This window comes from Mustelus asterias, chromosome 4 (genome assembly GCF_964213995.1).
Source record: "Mustelus asterias chromosome 4, sMusAst1.hap1.1, whole genome shotgun sequence".
Taxonomy (NCBI): domain Eukaryota; kingdom Metazoa; phylum Chordata; class Chondrichthyes; order Carcharhiniformes; family Triakidae; genus Mustelus; species Mustelus asterias.
Genome location: NC_135804.1, coordinates 132,749,673 through 132,762,253, shown reverse-complemented (window position 1 = coordinate 132,762,253; position 12,581 = coordinate 132,749,673). Strand labels below are relative to the sequence as shown.

At 47.1% G+C, this 12,581-nt stretch overlaps 1 pseudogene; it reads left to right on the top strand.

Annotated features, from left to right (window-relative positions):
- Positions 1 to 10,790: 10,790 nt before the first annotated feature.
- LOC144493295 (U2 spliceosomal RNA) lies at positions 10,791 to 11,004 on the top strand (annotated as a pseudogene).
- Positions 11,005 to 12,581: the final 1,577 nt, after the last annotated feature.

Sequence of the window (12,581 nt, the reverse complement as noted above, 5' to 3'; positions counted from 1 at the left end):
CACAACCTCGTGACCCAAGGATTGGCATTGCTGAGTACACTCCAACCACATGTAGACAATCCCTTGGCATCTATTCCATAGCTGGAATTCTCCTCTCTTTATGGAGCTACTTGGTCCAAGTCAATTGTCTGGAACTCCCTATTTTCCTCTATAAATGTATCGAACTGAGTTTTCTATTTAAACACAGCAATCCGTGGCCTCCAGATCAGCTTCTATTGCACTTACAGCAAGGCGAGTCAGTCCAATCCACACATGTCTGGAGTATTGCGCATTTGTGTTTGAGATTAAATAAATGTTATTGTTGTCCCTATGAAGGTTCAGCAGCCCAAGAAGTCATCGACCCCAGTGGACCGCTGTTAATCTCTGAGGAAGAGGAGGGGATCGCAGAGGTCACATCCTTTCTCCGTACCAAGTTCCTGCACCTGTTCAGATAGAGGCACCTCAGTGGGTTTGCACATGTCAATTGCACTCAAGTGGTGGGTAAAACTGGGGATTCACTTGTGTTTCTGCACTTCGGAGTAGATTGTGAAATTGTGGTCGCTGGGTTTTGGAGATACATGTGTGTAACGTGCAACCCTGCAAGTAAAAGGTTGCAAAGTGAGCAAATATTATGCTTTATTTCTAACCTTCACTGCCTGGCAATGTGAAATACAGCAGAACTTGAATGATGCCAGGGAGGTAGATGGAGTGGGCCGGGCTATGAGGGAGTGGATAAAGCTGGGTGGACAGGGAGAGGCTGTGGGGAGATATGGATGGGGAGAATAAAGCTGGGTTGAGAGAGAGAGGCAATGAGGGAGAGGTGGATGGAGGGGGTTGAGGTGGATTGAGAAGAAGAGTGCAGAGGATAAACAAGGGCAGGATATTCATCACATGGGAGTGTGATTGAAAGGTGAGAAAAGTAGCAGTATGGATTCAGCATATCTCACATTTGCAGTATGATGGATGATGTGGAGAAGATAGAGCCGAGAAACTATCTGAACGAGGCAATTTCCCAAGGACAATTATGGATGGGCAATAAATGCTGGCCTAGCCACTTTCTGTGAACAAATTTTTAAAAAGTTGCAATTGGCAAATCCATTTTGTTGTTGCTGCCTGGTAGAGGTTCATGTCTTTGCTGCAAAGGAGTTGTAGGCATAGAGAATACACAATGCAATCCCATTCCTCTGCTCTGATGGCTATATTTTGTGGTTGGGCAACACTGTGAATCCTCTTTTAATGCCTTGCACAGACCGTACAACATTATTACATCTACAGGTGCAATAATAGTGTCAGGCTGGTTGGAAAAGCCAATATCTGAGGTACAAATCGTTCTGCATTCTGCTACACAAAACATCAACCAGTTCAGACTCGTTAAAAAGTACAAGCTGACTATTGTCTTTTATATACGCTGTAACTCTTTAATATCAGAGTTGAGATGGTATTAATTCTTTTGAAGGAGAGATGCTGTCAGTAGCTTTACGTGATTAATATAATTCAATGTTACTCTCAAAGTTACTGTTGTCAAGATAACTCATATCGTAACTTGTATAATTCTCCTGATCCCAATTGCCTCAGTTTCCAGGTTTTAAAGTTTTCATTCTTCACAACACTTTGTTGGAGCATTATTAAGCAAACTTCAACACTGATGTGGAGTCTTTATTTGTCTGTGTTTGATTATGTGAGTCTGGGATCTGACCTATGCTCACTATGCTTGTTTGATTGTGCGCACTCAGAGCAAAGTGAACAAATACCGCAGACGCTATTAGAAGGCGGGATATGAGCATGAGGGTAGACATTTTGTGACTTCAGAGATATTTAAAAACTCAAAAGAATCTATTGCACACTTCGAGTCCAGTGTCAGCTATGCATTGCCCTGAGATATAGAAAATATACAACACTAAGGGCCCGATTTTACCATTTTCATTCTAAGTGCTGAATCTGGGCGCAATTCAAATCTGACTTAGAAATCTGCTTTCAAGTGCCCCCATGAGCACTTAGCTTGAAAAACAATTGCGGGTCTGGATCACGCTTTGGGTGGGGCTTAGCGTGCCTGAAACAATCAGAGCTCTGAACTGCGCATGTGCAGTTAGAAAAAATTTGAAAAAGCACGCCCGTGTCAGATCGCTCTCGGCCCGCAAAAAGCGGATAAAGCGGCCCGGGAGCGAAAAGCGGGAGAGATGGCCCCCACAGCCATCACCCCACCCCTACAACATAACTGTCCCTCTTATCCACCCACCCCTCCCGCTACCCAGACCGATCGCGAGCCACTACCCCTTCCCCCCTACCGATCGCCCGCAGAGTGGCAGCGGACCCCCCTACAACCCCCCCTCCAACCAGAGATCCATTTGGTCTCCCCCCACCCCCCACCAGTGAGCAATCGGGCCTCCCCCCCCGCACCAGAGATACATCTTACCTGCTTCCCTCCTTCCCCCCCACCCCCAAACCAGACAACAATCTGGCCTCACTCCCCTCCTCTGCCCCCCTCCCCCCAGAAATACACCTGACCCACCTCCTCCTCCTTCCACACCCCCTCACCAGAGAATGATCGGGCCTCCCCCCCCAACCAGACAATGATCTACCCTCCTCTGCCTCCCTCAACCAGACAACGATCGGGCCTTCCTCCTCCCTCACCCCCCTCACCAGAGAATGATCAGGCCCCCCCCCCCCCCTCCACCGCCCCTACCACCGATCTGAGTCAAAGAGCTGTTGGAAACTCTGAAATCACCTCTTCAGCAGCTGGAGGTCCCAAAACAGACTTTTATTTATCACATCCATTTCGGCGCAATTCCGGATTGGCGAACGCGGTGGTAAAGGGGGAAATGCTGATAAAGTTGGGCGGACAGTTCATTAATTCAATTGAAATGCATACAAATGCATTTAAATCGTCGTTGCGCCCGTTTCAGGCGCGAATCAGATTGTGGCCATTCCCGGGCCTCGGTAAAGTGGCCATCTGCGCAGACATGGGCGCGGATCGCGTTAATGGTCTCACGCCCAACTTTACCGAGAGAGGTGTAGGAATGTTGAGGGAGAGAATTCTAGAGTTTCGGGCCCAGGTGGCTGAAGAAAATATGGTGGAATGAAAGAACGACAGATGAAAGAACGAAAGAATGACAGACCTCCCACTCACCTGACGAAGGAGCAGCGCTCCGAAAGCTAGTGGCGTTTGCTACCAAATAAACCTGTTGGACTTTAACCTGGTGTTGTGAGACTTCTTACTGGGAATGAAAGAAGCCAGGGATGTGCTAGTCGGGTGTACATTGATCAATGATAGGCCCTCTCAACTATTTACAATTTATGCTAATGACTTAGATGAAGAGACCAAGGGCCAGGTTATCTGAACTCGCCCAAAGCTAAGATTATCCGTTCCTACTTCAGCAAATAGAAGTTTGGTTGAGCTCCAAATTCTCTGTTTTCACTGGGCAGCAGTGGTGGGGTGTGAGCGGCCTGAGAATCCCAGCCCATTTGTTTTGGTGGGAATATTTCTGCTGTTCCAGGTGTTGGGATCTTCCAGTTTTGGCGACAGTGAACCCCCAGTATCGGGAAACCCTTGGCGGGGAGTGCATAAAATAGGAAGTTCCATTGACAGTGGTGTGACCAGGAGAAACTGCTGCCAGACAATGGCGGGCTGCGTCAATGGCGGGAGTCCCACCCACTGCAGCCAAATTTATTGATGATGCAAAAGTTGTTGTAGAAAATCTGTAAAGTGAAATAAATAGGCTGTGAGTGAGCAAAATAATTAGAAGATGGGGTACAATGTGGAGAAATGTGAAGCTGTCCACTTTGAAGGGAATAGAACAGAAAAGTATAGTTTACATTTTTATTTTCACTTGTGGGACATGGGTGTCACTGGCTGGGCAGCATTTATTGCCCATCGCTAGTTGCCTGAGAGCTGTTGAGAGTCAACCGCATTGCTGTGGGTCTGGAGATACATGTAGGCCAGACCAGGTAAGGATGGCAGATTTCCTTCCCTAAAGGACATCACTGAACCAGATGGGGTTTTCTGACAATCGACAACGGTTTCATGGTCATCAATAGGTTCTTAACTCCAGATATTTTTTATTGAACAAGGTGGTCAAGAAGGCGTATGGCATTCCGGCCTTCATTAGTCGAGTATAGGAATTGGAAATTCACGTTGCAGCTGTATAAGACTTTGGTTAGGCAGCATTTGGCGTATTGTATATGATTCTGGTCGCCACACTACCAGAAGGATGTTGATGCATTGGAAAGGGTGCAGAAGAGATTTACCTGGATGTTGCTTGGCTTGGAGGATATGGACTATGAAGAATGGTTGAAGAAACTTGGATTGTTTTCATTGGAGCGTCGGAGGATGAGGAGGGACCTGGTAGAGGTTTACAAGATTATGATAGGCTTGGATAGAGTGGATAGTCAGAGTCTTTTTCCAGAGTCGAAGGGTCAATTACTCGGGGGCGTAGCTTGAAAGTGTGAATGGGATAGTTTAAAAGAGATGTAAGGGGCAGGTTTTTCACACAGAGGGTGGTGAATGCCTGGAACGTGCTGCCGGAGGAGGTGGTGGAAGCAGATTCTATAACAACATTCAAGACGCATCTGGATAGAATAGCGAGGGAATAGAGGGATATGGACCATGTAGAGGCAAGAAAATATTAGATTAGAGAAGCATCTGTGTTGGCACAGACTTGGTGGGTCGAAAGGCCTATTCCCATGCTGTACGGTTCTTTGAATTCAAATTCCACCATCTGCTGTGGTGGGATTTGAACCCAGATCCCCAGAACATTAGCTGAGTTTCTGGATTAATAGTCTAGCAATAATATCACTAGGCCATTGCCTCCCCTTGGAGTGACATTACAGAATGCTACAGTACGGAGTGATCTGGACATCCTGGACATGAGCCACAAAAAACTTAGCACGCAGGTACAAGTAATTAGGAATACAAAATGGGATATTGGCTTTTAGTAAAAAGAAGATGGAGTATAAAAATAAGAAAGTCTTGTTACCACTCTATAAGCTGTTTGTGAGACTATACCTTGAGCAACAGGCACTGTTTTGGTCACCACACCTAAGGAGGGATATGCTTGTACTGGAAATGGTTCAGAGATCTTTCATTAGGTTGACTCCTGGAGTGAAGGGATTTTCTTCTGAGGAAAGGTTGAGCAGGTTGGATCAATACCTATTGGAGTTTTGTGGTGATTGTTCCTTTGAGGGCAACACAGCAGAAAAGAGTAATCTGAAATGAGGGACACATTCAGAATGGGAGTGGATAATTACCCCATAGGGTGGAGTTTTACCTTGAGAGAAGACATCCAAAAGATATGTTGTAGGCATGTAGGTACCAGAGCAGCCAGTGGGATGTACAGTTTTTCCTTGATAATATATATCTTTTGTGTTCCTGACGCAGTCTGTAGGGCGCATCATTACAAGTTTAGGTGAATGAGAGGTGACCTTATTGAAACATATAAGATTCTGGGGTGGCTTGACAGGGTCAATGCTGATCCTGTTTCTCCATGTGGGAGAGTCTAGACTGAGGGGGCACAGTTTCAGGATAAGGCATCTCCCATTTAAAACAGAAGATAGAGGAATTTTCTCTCCCTTGTTTTGCTAATATTTGGGATTCGATACCCCAGAGAGCAATGCAGTCTGGTTCATTCGAGGCTGAGTTAGACAGATTGTTGATCCACAAGGCTATCATTGGCTTAGGGACAGGCAAAAAAGTGGAGTTGAGAACAAGATGAAATCAGCCATGTTTTTATTGAAGGGTGGACTGGGCTGTAGGAGTTATATGGCTTCCTCCTGCCCCTATGTCTTATGTTACATCAAAACTAGAAGCAGGAGAAGCCAATTGGTCCTTCGAGCCTGCTCCTCCATTCATTATGATCATGGCTGATCATCAAATTCTATCTCTTGATCCCCATATCGCTTGATCGCTTTAAGTAAGGGTGACCATGACGCTGATTCACTGGTGCCCTTTAGACATAGAAAAAAAAACAGAAGCAGGAGTTGGCCATTTGGCCCTTCAAGCCTTCTCTGTCATTCATTTTGGTCATGGTTCATCACCAAATTCAATATCCTGATCCCTGATTCCTCCCATATGCCTTGATCCTTTTAGCCCCTGGAACGATATCTAATTTTTTCTTGAAATCACACATTTTGGCCTCAACTACATTCTGTGGTGGTGAATTCCACACACTCACCGTTCTCTGGGTTAAGAGATTTCTCCTCACCTCAGTCCTAAAAGATATACCTCTTATCCTGAAACTATGACCCCTAGTTCTGGACTCCCCCACCATTGGGAACATTCTTTCTGAAACGACCCTGTCTAACCCTGTTAGAATTTTATAGGTTTCTTTGCGATCCCCTCTCACTCCTCTAAACTCCAGTGAATATAATCCTAACCGGCTTAGCCTCTCCTCATATGACAGACCTGCCATCCCAGGAATCAGTCTGGTAAACCTTCGCTGTACTCGCTCGATAACAAGGTCATCCTTGTTGGATTTTTATGAAGATGTGACTAGGGCGGTTGATGGAGGAGAACCGGTGGATGCGGTGTTTTTGGATTTCCAAAAGGCGTTTGATAAGGTGCCCCATAAAAGGCTGCTGAAGAAGATTAGGGCACACGGAGTTGGGGGTAGTGTGTTAAAGTGGATTGGGGACTGGCTATCCGACAGGAAGCAAAGAGTCGGAATAAATGGGTGTTTTTCCGGTTGGAGGAAGGTAACTAGTGGCGTGCCGCAGGGATCGGTACTCGGGCCGCAACTATTTACCATTTATATAGATGATCTGGAGGAGGGGACGGAGTGTAGGGTAACAAAGTTTGCAGACGACACAAAGATAAGTGGAAAAGTGAATCGTGTGGAGGACGGAGAAGATCTGCAGAGAGATTTGGATGGGCTGAGTGAGTGGGCGAGGATATGGCAAATGGAGTATAACGTTGATAAATGCGAGGTTATACACTTTGGAGGAAATAATAACAAATGGGATTACTATCTCAATGGAAACAAATTAAAACATGCTACCGTGCAAAGGGACCTGGGGGTCCTTGTGCATGAGACGCAAAAGCCCAGTCTGCAGGTACAACAGGTGATCAAGAAGGCAAATGGGATGTTGGCCTATATCGCGAGGGGGATAGAATATAAAAGCAGGGATGTCTTGATGCACCTGTACAGGGCATTGGTGAGGCCGCAGCTGGAATACTGTGTGCAGTATTGGTCCCCTTATATGAGGAAGGATATATTGGCATTGGAGGGAGTGCAGAGAAGGTTCACCAGGTTGATACCGGAGATGAGGGGTTTGGATTATGAGGAGAGGCTGAGGAGATTGGGTTTGTACTCGTTGGAGTTTAGAAGGATGAGGGGGGATCTTATGGAGACTTACAAGATAATGCGGGGGCTGGATAGGGTGGAGGCGGAGAGATTCTTTCCACTTAGTAAGGAAGTTAAAACTAGAGGACACAGCCTCAAAATAAAGGGGGGTCGGTTTAAGACAGAGTTGAGGAGGATCTTCTTCTCCCAGAGGGTGGTGAATCTCTGGAATTCTCTGCCCACTGAGGTGGTGGAGGCTACCTCGCTGAATATGTTTAAAGCGCGGATGGATGGATTCCTGATCGGTAAGGGAATTAAGGGTTATGGGGATCAGGCGGGTAAGGTACTGATCCACGTCAGATCAGCCATGATCTTATTGAATGGCGGGGCAGGCTCGAGGGGCTAGATGGCCTACTCCTGCTCCTATTTCTTATGTTCTTATGTTCTTCCTCAGATAAGGACACCATAATACTCCAGGTGTGGCCTCTTCCTGCTCCTATTTTCTATGCCTCTATGAGTGCAGACATCTCAAGGGTTGGTAAACAGACAGAAAGGGAGCAGCCAGGCTAGGATATATTTGAATACATTTTACTCCAATAAACTCAATATAAATGCACCTCAAGGTGATTAGTTCTTTAAAAGCAGAGCTGGGTTATTTGTTGGCCGTACAATTCATCAGTGTGTTAGAGCATGGGGGCTAATTACATATTAATTGTGAGTTAGTTGTGCAGTGAAATTGGGGCATTTTTATTATTATCTTCAAGCATTCATTTGTAATTCCCCTGTTCACGATTTTAAGTTGTGAGTTAGCAACTCTGATTAAGTAGCAGATGAAACACATTTCAGATGAATGCAGTAAATGTTCATATGCCAAGCATTGAGAGGCCTAGTTTAAAGGTGCTGCTACATTAGCAAATATGCAGCATCCGCTGATTTTTGCCCGAGCTGCTAATATTCCCCAAGAGAGTGATCCAGTCTCACAAAACTTAATATGCCGGCCCAGCATTAATGACTTTCTGATTTGTAAGGGCTCGTTAAGCCCCAATTATATGGCAATGTGCAAAGTTGTTTCTGATTGCCTCCCAGCGTATTTTGCAATATTGATACATAGGGCCCGATTTTGCCATTGCGTCGCGCCTGAAAACGGGCGCGAAAATGTGGTAGAGTCGGGTGAAGAGTGCTAAAGAGTGCGTTCAGAGCTTCCAACGGCTCTCTGGCTCAGATCAGTGGTAGGGGGAGGAGGGAGGCGGGTCAGATCATCCTCTGTTTGGGGGGGGGAGGGTCGTGAGGCCAGATTGTCGTCTGGTGGGGGGGGGGGGGAGGGGAGGGGGAGGGCTGATCGTTGTCTGGTGGGGAGGATGGAGGAGGCGGGTCAGCTGTTCCTCTTTGGGGGGTGGGCGTGAGTGAGGCCAGGCCATTCTCTGGGAGGAATGAGTGAGACCAGATCGTTGTCTGGGGGGATGGGGTGAGTGAGGCCAGACCATTCTCTGTGGGGGGGATGAATGAGGCCAGATCGTTGTCGGGGGTGGGGGGGGGGAGGGGAGGGGGAGGAGGGAGACGGGTAAGATGTATCCCAGATGCGGGGGGGGGGTGGCAAATGGATCTCTGGTGGGCGGGGCAGATGGATCTCTGGTGGAGGCGTGGGGGGGGAAACTGGGGGCTCCGCTGCCACTCTGCAGTCGATCCGTGGGGGGAGAGGGGGCAGGGGTGGCGATCGGTCTGGGTAGCCGGGGGAGGGGTGGATATGGGGGACAGTGATGTGTGTGTGGGTAGTGGGGGGGTGGATAAGGGGGACAGTGATGTGTGTGGATAGTGGGGGGGTGGATAAGGGGGACAGTGATGTGTGTGGATAGTGGGGGGGTGGATAAGGGAGACAATGATGTGTGTGGGTAGCGGGGGGGGTGGATAAGGGGGACAGTGATGTGTGTGGGTAGCGGGGGGGTGGATAAGGGGGATAGTGATGTGTGTGTGTAGTGGGGGGGGTGGGTAAGGGGGACAGTGATGTGTGTGTGTAGTGGGGGGGGGGCAGTGGATAAGGGGGACAGTGATGTGTGTGTGTAGTGGGGGGGGTGGATAAGGGGGACAGTGATGTGTGTGTGTAGTGGGGGGGGGCGGTGGATAAGGGGGACAGTGACGATGTGTGTGTGCACTCTCACTCCCACTTTTCGCTCCCGGGCCGCAGAAAGCGGAGAAAGCGGCCCGGGAGCGATCTGACACGGGTGCGCTTTTTCAATTTTTTTTTCCACTGCGCATGCGCAGTTCAGAGCTCCGATCGTTTCAGCAGCGCTAAGCCCCGTCCACAGCGCGAATGGGACTGGAGATGGCTGAGAGCGTATGGGGGCGCCTGAAAGCAGATTTCTAAGTCGGATCTGCATTACGCCCAGATTCAGCACTTAGAATGAAAATGGTAAAATCGGGCCCATAGAGTTGAGATGGCAGAGAGAGTTGGCAGAGTTCCAACAAGGATCATAATGAGGATCATAGTGCTTCGATCTCCTCGACCACAAGGCAGCATATTTTTGCTCATTTGTTCATGATATGTGGGCATCACCAGCAAGGACAGCATTTATTGCCCATCCCTAATTGCCCTTGAGAAGGTGGCGTGGCGTTGCTGCAGTGCATGTATACCCACAATTCTGTTAGAGAGGGAGTTCCAGGATTTTCACCCAGTGACAGGGAAGCAACCATCAAACCATCGAATACTTACTGTACAGAAAGAGGCCATTCAGCCCACTGAGTCTACATCGACTCTCTAAAGGGGCATCCATCCAGGCACTCCCCTCTGCCCTAGCCCCGAACCCCACGCCTTTACGATGGTAATCCACCTAACCTCCACATCTTTGGAGTGTGGGTGGGAACCGAAGCACCCGGAGGAAACCCACACAGACACGGGGAGAATATGCAGACTCCACACAGACAGTAACCCAGGGCCCCAGTCGAATCCGGGTCCCTGATGCTGTGAGGCAGCAGGGCTAACCACTGTGCCACTGTTACTGAAATATTCATGTCCAAACGCTGCAAGACCTGGACAACATTTAGGCTTGGGCTGACAAGTGGAATTAACATTCACATCACATAAGTGCCAGGCAATGACCATCTTCAACAAGAGAGAATCTAACCATCTCACCTTGATATTGAATGGCATTGTCATCGCTGAATCCCCCACTCTCAACAGCCTGAGGGTTACCATTGACCAGAAACTGAGCTGGATTACCCATATAAATACTATAGCTATAAGAGAAGAGGCTGTGAATTCAGCAGCCAACTCAACTTCTAACTCTCTAAGGCCTGTCCAGCATCTAAAGGTGCAAGTTAGGAGTGTGATGGAATACTCTCCACTTGCCTGGATGAGTGCAGCACCAACAACACTCAAGAAGCTCAACATCATCCAGGACAAAGTAGTCCATTAGATTGGCACCCCATCCAGCACCTTCAGCATTCATTTGCTCCACCATTGACTCACAGTGACAGTAGTGTGTATCACCTACAAGATGTAATGCAGCAACTCAACAAAGCCCCCATTGACAGTCAAACATAGAAGCTTCTCGGCCTTTTGGCTAAGATCAAGTGTAGTATGGTCGGCAGCCCATGGTCGGCCGCACTTGGTTGAGGTCATTAGGTTACACTGAAGCTTCATATGTTTCATATGAAGCAATTTTTTAAAGTGGCATCTCGGCCTTTTGGCTAAGATGCAAATGAGCTCAAGTCTTGGAGGAGGTATTGCTTTCCTTCCTCCAATCAGCTTGGCTCATGTAGATCAGGCCCAGGACAGGGTAATTTGGTCGCTTGCCCTGTCTTGCCAGCCTGGATCGGAAATGTCTCAACTTGTTGAGATTCTGAATTGGACTTGATTTGATTGAATTGGAAAAGTATATTTAAAAAAAACAGATGCATGAGAACACCACCACCTGCAGGTTATCCTCCAAGCCACAGACCATCATGACTTGGTAATATATTTCTGTTCTTGCACTGTCTCTGGATCAAAATCCTGGTACTCCCTCCTTAACACCACAGTGGATGTTTCGACACCACGTGGACTGCAACAATTCAAGAGGTGGATCACCAGTTCCTTCTCAAGGGCAATTAGGCAAGGACAACAAATTCTGTCCTAGCCAGCAATCCCCACACCCTGTGAAAGAGTAAAACTAAACAGAACTACATCGAACTTCACAGCATGGAAATAGGTCATTTGGCTCAACTGGTCTTTGCCTTTTCCAAAGAAACAACACAAGTGGAAAATATTAGAGGGTATTGTTAATGTGTATGACAAATGAGTTTAAAATAATGGAAAAGGAATGCCATAGAAATGTATTGACCTTCCTTTTAAATTCGACAACTGTGATTTCTCATGTTGGGTTTCAGAAACGCTTTGCACAATAATTTATGCTGTGGGGTTATAGCAATTATATTCTTTCCATGAGAATATTCATCAAATCACTTTTCTAGTGGAGCAGTCAAGCCAATTTGCTTGGCATTTTTGGCAAGAAAAGGAACTGCTTCAAGAGGAATGTGAGAAGACAAATGGAACTCTTTCCACGGCGACTTCTTCTCACACCCTCCAGCGCCCCCAAACCTACAGCTAAAGGTTGAAGCAAAGGGTAATACCCTTCTCTTTATTAATTCATACAATGTGAGTGTCACTGACAAGGCCAGCATTTATTGGTCATTTGTAATTATTCTTGAGAATGCAGTAGATATTTGGGGTGTTAGGTCCAGGCAGCCTTTCACAGATGCTCATAATGAAACAATTCAGCAACAAGAGTTGCGATGAACTGAAAGGTGATTGAGAATAAAGATAAATACCTAACCTGGTGCCTCTTTGCCATGGGAAGCTATGGTAAAACCTTAAATGTGTTATTCCTTTGTTTAAAGTTAGTTGGCAGTCATGTGACTCTGCTATCCACATAACTAAACATAAAATAAAAGTTACAATCTACTAAGCCGGGTTCCACTCTGGACCCTGACTATCCAGACATAATATCAGCTGGGACCAAACTACACTTGAGGTGACACTGACTGCCTTGATATCATGACAGCATTTGGCCAAGTGTGGCATCAAAGAGCTCTAGCAAAACTGAAGTCAATGGAAATCAGGAGGAAAACTCTCCACTGGTTGGAGTCACACTTGGCGTGAAGGAAGCTGGTTGTGTTGGTTGGAGATCAAGCATCTCAGCTCCAGGACATCACAGCAGGAGATCCTTTGGGTAGTGTGCTAGGCCGAACCATCTTCAGCTGCTTCATCAATAATCTTTCTTCCATCATAAGGTCAGAAATGGGGATGTTTGACGATAATTCAGCACCATTTATGACTCCTCAGATACTGAAGCA